Below are 7935 nucleotides of genomic sequence, written 5' to 3'. Positions count from 1 at the left end.
ACTAGACTCTGGTGAATATGCTTTCGTTTGTAGATTTGGCTTTGGAACCAGGTAAATGTTTACACAATTACTAAATTAAATTACATTATATTTTAAAACAGATTCTTGAACTTGAAAGCAAGGTGAAAACAATTAATTTGCAAGATCAGTTGGTAGCATAACCCTACCAAATTCTTCCAAGTGATTTTAAAATCCAGTATTTTGATTGTATATCCATACAGCCCAAGGACAAAGAGAATGGCCAAAACGTTCCACTGTCTGTAATCACCTTCCAAATATTTTAAAAACACTGTTTTGCCTGTACATCTGTGAACTCAATGATTTTTTTGAAAGTGCATCTTAAATTATTTTCAGTAACCATGTTGTTGATAGTAGTGTGAGGTTTTTATTTTGAGATTGTTGTGCTATGGGATAAAGCAAGCGAATAATTGTGTCGGGCATTGTTGAGACCTCTGCTGTAGGATAAAGGTGTATCATCAATAAAACTTAGTAAAAATGAAGCAGATCTGGGGCTTCCCTGGTGGCCTAGTGGTAGAGAGTCCACCTGCCAATGCAGGAGACATGGGTTCGATCCCTGATCTGGGAGGATCCCAAGTGCCTCGGAGCAACTGAGCCTGTGTGCTGCACCCATTGAGCCTGATCTCTAGACCGGGGAGCCACAGCTACCGAAGCCCATGCACCCCAGAGCCCGTGCTCTGCAAAAACAAACCGTCGTAACAAGAGGCCTTCGCTCCATACTAGAGAGGAGACCCGCTCACCACAGCTAGAGAAAATCCTGTAGCTATAATGACCCTGCACAGCCAAAAAGAAACAAGGAAACAAAAATCTTCTTGAAAAAAAGCAAGCAGTGCTTGCTTTGAGTGAAGAGTATCAGTTTGTACTCATACTGTGTCTTGTCTTAAAAATAAAGCTTCTTAGTTCCGACTGCTGATAAGGCTTAGAAACCAACATGCCTAACAGCCAGATTGTGGTCGCTGGCTAGTGTTTCTCATGAAGAGGAAGGGGGCCCGCAGAGAGAAGTAGATGCTTTTAGGTCTGGGTTGGGGAACAGATAAGATGCACCCAGAATTGCTTTTCATACCAGAGAGCAAAGCAGATCAAGATGGTCGGCCAACATCAAAGGGACTCGAGAGCCAAAGCAAGCTCACCCCCAGTGGCCAAAGACAGGCTCATCTAATATCCATAAGGAGAATAATTTTTAACAGATTGAAACACAGTGTTTACCTCCATGAATTTTCAACTGTACCTTAAAAAAAAACAAAAAGTTGCTTCATGAAGTGGTCCCGCCAAACCCCCAAAATCACGCCTGAACCTGATCTAAGCTCTGGAGCTGGTCACCAGTGACAGGCGCTGCAGCGGGCACAGAACACAGTTGGCGACACCCCAGGGGTGCCCACGGTGAACCCTGGTCTGGGGGCCGCTCTACAGGGCCAGGCCCTGAAGACAAGAGTCAAGAGGGGAGGTGAAGGGAGGTGGGGGAGGGTGGACTGGGAGGCTGGGCTTAGCAGATGTAAACTCTTGTAACAGGACTGATAAACAGCAAGATCTTCCTGTAGAACACAGGGAACTATTTTTGGTATTCTGTGATAAACCATAATGGAAAAGAATATGCAAACGACTGTATATATACATATATATGTATACACACACACATACTGGGAAAGATTGAGGGCAGGAGAAGGGGACGACAGAGGACGAGATGGCTGGATGGCATCACCGACGCGATGGACATGAGTTTGAGCAGACTCTGGGAGTTGGTGATGGACAGGGAGGCCTGGCGTGCTGCGGCCCGTGGGGTCACAGAGAGTCGGCCATGACTGAGTGACAGAATAACAACACGCCTACACGTGTGTGCATGTGTGACTGAGTCACTTTCTGTACAGCAGAGATTCACACACATTGTGAACCAGCTGTGAGAAGACAGAAGTGAAAATGTTAGTCTCTCAGTCGTGTGTGAACCCTTTGCGACCTCATGGACTGTTGCTCACCAGGCTGCTCTGTCCATGGGGTTCTCCAGACGAGAATACTGGAGTGGGTAGCTGTGCCCTTCTCCAGGGGATCTTCCCGACCCGGAGATCAAGCCAGGGTCTCCTGCATTGCAGGCGGATTCTTAACTGTCTAAGACGCCAGGGAAGCCCAAACTACACTTTAACTTTTTTACAAAAGGGGAGGTGAAGCGTGGGGGACACTTGGTGCTGCGCCCGCAGGGGAGGACGTGGACTTTGGGCCCTGCCGCGCTGCTGGTGGGGCGGTCAGGACGCGGAGCGAAGCGCCACGTCACAATCCGGCTTTACTCACGCCGTGCAGGGGCACAGACAGGAGCGGGGAGAACGGTCAGGGCTTCTCGGAGCTCCACTCTGCCCCACGGGGCCGCGGGTGAGTCAGCCCACACGGGGGATCTTCTCTACTGAGGAGCCCCAGGTGTGGACCTGGGGGTGCGGGGGACGGAGGGGACAGGCTGAGCCAGGAAGTGGTGTCGGGGCGGAAGCACCTCAACCAAGTCCCCCCACGGAGGCCTGGATGGTGATGCCCGGGGTTGAGAAGGCAGGGGGCGTGAAGAGCGCGGCCAACGCGGCAGGGCTGACTGCGCTTTTGGAGAAGCCGGCCGGCGAGGCCTCGCCGTCACACACGGGATTCGGGATTCGGGATTCGGGCCTGCAGCCAGAGCCCTCAGATCCCAGTGCACCCAGATAAACAGTTTTAAAGGTGCACGAGACAGTGGGGGATGCGAACGCTGGCTGCTTGCCTGATTCCGGGTGGTAATGACTTCGCAGCGTGTATTTTAAAAGCCCTTATCTTGAATCGGTTCTACTGAGATGGATGAAACTGGAGCCTATTATACAGAGTGAAGTAAGCCAGAAAGAAAAACAACAATACAGTATACTAATGCATATATATGGAATTTGAAAGATGGTAACGATAACCCTATATGCGAGACAGAATAAGAGACACAGACGCATGGAACAATTTTATGGACTCTGAGGGAGAAGGTGAGGGTGGGACGTTCTGGGAGAATAGCATTGAAACATGTATATTATCATATGTGAAACAGAACACCATTCCATGTTCGATGCATGTGACAAGGGCTCAGGGCCAGGGCAATGGGATGACCCAGAGGGATGGGATGGGGAGGGAGGTGGGTGGGGGGTCCAGGAAGGGGAACACATGTAAACCCATGGCTAATTCATGTCAATGTATGGCAAAAACTATTACAATATTGTAAAGTAATTAGCCCCCAACTAAAATAAATTTATAAAAAAAATAAAAAATAAAAAAAAATAAAAGCCCTTATCTTTTATTTATGCTGAAGTTTTCGTTGATGATCTGATATGATGTCTGGTGTTTGTTTTAAAACCTCCCCGCTGGTGGAGCTAGGGCAGATAAAACTGTGTGAATCATTTGATCACTGTTGAAGTTGGGGGTGGTGGGCACTTGGAGTTCATCATAGCCTTCTATTATGAAAATTATGTCTACTGGAGATTTTCTAAAATAGAAAGTTTTAAAAAAGATGGCCAGCACCCTGCTAAAAATCCACAGACAGTATGGAAAGTACATTTGGGACTTTTGACTCCAAAGTGGTGTAGGAGATGGGGTTCTCTCAGCAGTCCTGAAAAGATGAGAAATCCCTGAGTGTCAGAGGCTTGAGGGGCCGATGGCAGAGGGAAACCCTGCGCCAACCTGTGCCCGGGAGAGGACTCCTGCCCAACAGAGAGTGGACGGGCTGTCTGAGCAGGGGCGGGGGCAGGGCAGACGGGGGAGCTGCACTTGGCTGACTTTCACATGTGGTTGGTGCAGTACAAACCCCACGACCTGTCCACACGTGTGTGCATGCAGGTATGCACACACACACACATACATGTGCAGACACCAAACACAGAGGCACAATCACAGGTACACATACATGTATGCACAGGTAGGTGTACAGGCACACATGCATGTACATACACAGCAATTTGGAGCCAATTCACGGGCCCCACCCTCGCACTGGCTCATGCTCACCCTGAGCTCTCGCCTTCCCCACCCGCCTGTCCCAGGCCCCTCGTCGCAGGCCCCCCCATTTGCTCCCTTCCCCGGGTCTGCTGAGCCCCCTCCTGCAGGCCCCAAGCCGCGCGGCTGGTCTCCTGCTCGAGGTCAGAGTCAGGCTGTGCAGCATGAGGTGGGGCTGCACTTCCAAGAAGTCAGCATCCGGGCAGGTCGTCAGATGGCAGGGCTGCGGAAAGCCGGTGGGTTGGGTGCTGCTCTGATTAGCGTCAGGACAGGGTGGGGCCCGGGGAATCTGCTGCCCGGGGGCTGCGGGCTGCCTGAGAGGGCTCAGGGGACCAGTCCCCAGGGAAGCCTGCAGGCCAAGAGCACGGGCCCCTCGTCCTCCCTGGTCCTGCAACGCACCCGCGTACTTCACCCTCTGGGGAAGACTGGCCTGGGTCTGCTCGCTGCCTGCCCGCCCCCCCAGGCGTAGCTGTCTGCAGGGCCCAGCTAGGGGGTTTACAGTGCCACAGGCCCACCAGGCCCAAGTTCTCCCAAGGACATCCACATGCACAAAGTCTGCTTCCTCAATCCCTCCACCGCCACCACTGTGTGGGACCCCTGGGACCAGGGGACTCTCCACGGTTAGCGCCCAGAAACATCCTCCCTGAGGGCCTCTGGCTGCCGCGCCACAGACCCCTGCAGACACCCAGTACACCACCTTACTCTACCTCCCAGCAGCATTTGGCAGAGGTGAACCATCCCCAGTTTTTTATTTTAAAAGTGTTTTAATACAACATGGACCAGATCTAAATGCACACGAGGTACATGCACGGTCAGGAGGAGGTGCTCAGATGAACTTCGAGGCCCCCTGCACGCTGCCCAGACTCAGGACCATCTGGAGGCAGCGCCTGGGGGTACTTGCCAGGCCGCCTCCCCCTTGGCGCTGAGATGGCACGCGTGCCTTGCTTTGCCCCTCCTACCTGGCCTTTCCTCTCACACCCCTGTTGTTCTCCATGTGGGTCCCTAACTTGGTTCACTGGGGCTTGGTCCTTGGTCTTTGGGCTGAGTTTCACTGGGGCCTTTTCTCACCCGATCACACACTCTTCGTAAGAGATTCACCCAGTCCTATTGACTCAAGAATCACCTCATGCCCATGACCCTGCCACCAGCTCCAGATCAGACCTCTGGACTACACATGGACTGCCCACCAGGCGTCTTCTCTTGCATATATAACAAGCAGTTTAAGTGCAACTTGACCAAAACTGACCACATCATCAAGCCCCTTATCACCCCCTGACAGTGTAATCTTCCTTCAAATTTCCCTATTTCAGAAAATGAACCAAAACTGATCACATCTTCAAGCCCTTTGTCATCTCCCACACTGTAATCTTCCTTCAGAGTTCCCTGTTTCAGAGAATGATCCCTCTTGTTGCCCAGGCCAGATACTTGAGTGTCATTTTTAACACACATATTTCCCCTCTCTCTTACATCCAATCAGTCATCAATAAGTTAAATATGCATATTGAAAACCCAATAGCAATGACTGAAAAGATAAAACAAAGAGGTATAATAAATAAAACAACAGAGGAGATAAATGGAATATGAAACAAATTATTCCAGTTAATCCAAACGTGAGAGGAAAAGGAGCAAAGAATAGATGAGATAAATAAAGAACAGCAAGATGGTAGCTTTAACCCAACCATATCAGCAATTACATTGCATATAATGGTCTAAATACTTCAATTAAAATGCAAAGATTATCAAACTGGATTTAAAAAGCAAGAAGTGAAACTGCACTATGTAAATGATATATACTTTACAAAAAGACAGATTAAAATTAAAAAGTGATAACAAAGTGAAAGGATGGAAAAGATAAAAAATGAAACACTAATCATAAGAATCATAAGGGCTTCCCTTGTGGCTCAGCTGGTAAAGAATCCACCTGCAATGCAGGAGACCTGGGTTCAATCCCTGGGTTGGGAAGATCCCCTGGAGAAGGGAAAGGCTACCCACTCCAGTGTTCTGGCCTGGAGAATTCCGTGGACTGTATAGTCCACGGGGTCGCAAAGAGTCGGACACGACTGAGCAACTTTCACTGTCACTGTCACTAATCATAAGAAAGTTGGGTTGGGTATATTGATATCTGTGTGTGTTAGCCGCTCAGTCATGTTTGGCTCTTTGTGACCCCATGGACTGTAGCCCGCCAGGCTCCTCTGTCCATGGAATTCTCCAGGCAAGAATACTGGAGTGGGCTGCCATTCCCTTCTCCAATATTGATCTCTAAGTAGACTTCAATACAGGGCATCTTACTGGAGATAAAAGGTGAAGCTTCATGATAATAAAAAGATCAACTCAGAAGAATAAATAGACAAATCCACAATTATAATAAGTTATTTCAACACTCCTTTCTCAGTAACTAAGAAAAAATTATTAAGAATATGGTAGATGTGAACAGTGTGAATCAACTTGCCCACACAAATGTCCATAGGGCAGCATAGCCACCAGGAGCGGGATACATATCCTTTTCAGGTGCACATGAACAGCCTCAAAATAGGCCATATGCTAGGCCATAAAGCAAGCCTCAGTACAGCTAAGAGGATTCAAATCATATGCAACACGTCCTTCAAGTGCAACACAACTAAATGAAAAATAAGCAACAAAAAATTAAGCTACCTAAAGAATGCCCAAATATTTGGAAATTAAATAACATAACTATAATAAATTCAAGGGCTAAATAAGTAATCAAAGGGAAATTAGAAAATATTGTGAACTAATTAATAATGAAAACACAACTTATCAATATCTGTGAGATAAAGCTAATTCAGAGGTTAAAGAAAAATTTGTAGCTTTAAGTGATTATTCTGGGAAAGGAGTAAAGGCCAAAAATCATTCATCTAAGACTTCTCTTTGGGAAGTAAACAACAATAACAACAAACTAACCCAAGTAAGAAGAAAGGACATAAAATAAGGTAAAAATTTAATATAATAGAAAAATAACAATAGAGAAAAATCAATAACATGGAAGCTGGTTCTTTGAAAAGATCAATGAAGTTGATAAACCTCTCGCTAAACTGATCAAGAGAAAAAGTCCATAAATGACTAACATCAAGCAGGATGGTTTGCAGCCAATTAAGTCAATGGTGCTTTTATCCCCATGGTTGGAGGGCAGGGGCGCTGTGTGCAATGGCTGCAAACGCTCGCCTTCTGGGCAGGGTATGCGGCCTGCTGCCTGTTCGGGCTGCTCTAAGGGACCCGGGAGACAGTCCTTCCCAGTGGACACTCATGACTGGCATGCTGTCCCCACTCTAGGCTCCAGACAGGTACACACGGTGCCTTTGGAAGCTCCAGGGCACAGTGGCCAGGATCCACATTGGCCGAGTCACGATGTCCATCTGTACCAAGGTGCAGAACAAGGAGTGTGTAACTGAAGCCCTCCAGAGGGCCAAGTCCAAGTTTTTCCTGCCAGAAGGTCCACATCTCCAAGGAGTGGGTATTTACTAAGTTTAATGTGGATGAATTTGAAGACATGGTGGCAGAAAAGCAGCTCGTCTTAGATCCCTAATCGTGGCTCCTGGGACAACTGGCGGGCCCTTGCACTCATGAGAGCCTTGGCTCTGTCCCTTCCTTACTCACGCCCACCAGTAAATCAACTTTCCCGCCGAAAACAAAAGAATGAAGGACATGCCACTTAGATCTACAGACATTAGAATAATAAAGGAAAGTTATTAATAACTTCATGCAAAGACATTTGACAACTCAGTTAAGAATCACAATTTCTTGAACGTCACAACTTGCCAGAATTTGTACAAGAAATAAAAAATTTGAATAGCTTATATCTATTAAAGCTGTTGAATTCATAGTTGAAAATTTTTCCACTAAGAAAGCTCCTGACCCAGATGGTGTCACTGGTGAATTCTATCAAACACTTACCGATGAAATACTGGCAATCTTAATCACTTCCTGAAAATA

The 7935-nt window shown here is 47.7% G+C and overlaps 1 pseudogene; it reads left to right on the top strand.

The window, feature by feature from the left end:
• Window positions 1-7085: 7085 nt before the first annotated feature.
• LOC145508103 (small nucleolar RNA SNORA70) lies at window positions 7086-7231 on the top strand (annotated as a pseudogene).
• Window positions 7232-7935: the final 704 nt, after the last annotated feature.

Source organism: Giraffa tippelskirchi, chromosome 5 (genome assembly GCF_054371585.1).
Source record: "Giraffa tippelskirchi isolate mGirTip1 chromosome 5, T2T-mGirTip1v1.2.pri, whole genome shotgun sequence".
Lineage (NCBI taxonomy): Eukaryota > Metazoa > Chordata > Mammalia > Artiodactyla > Giraffidae > Giraffa > Giraffa tippelskirchi.
Note: the sequence above shows the minus strand (reverse complement) of the source record. Positions and strands in the feature narration are given on the sequence as shown.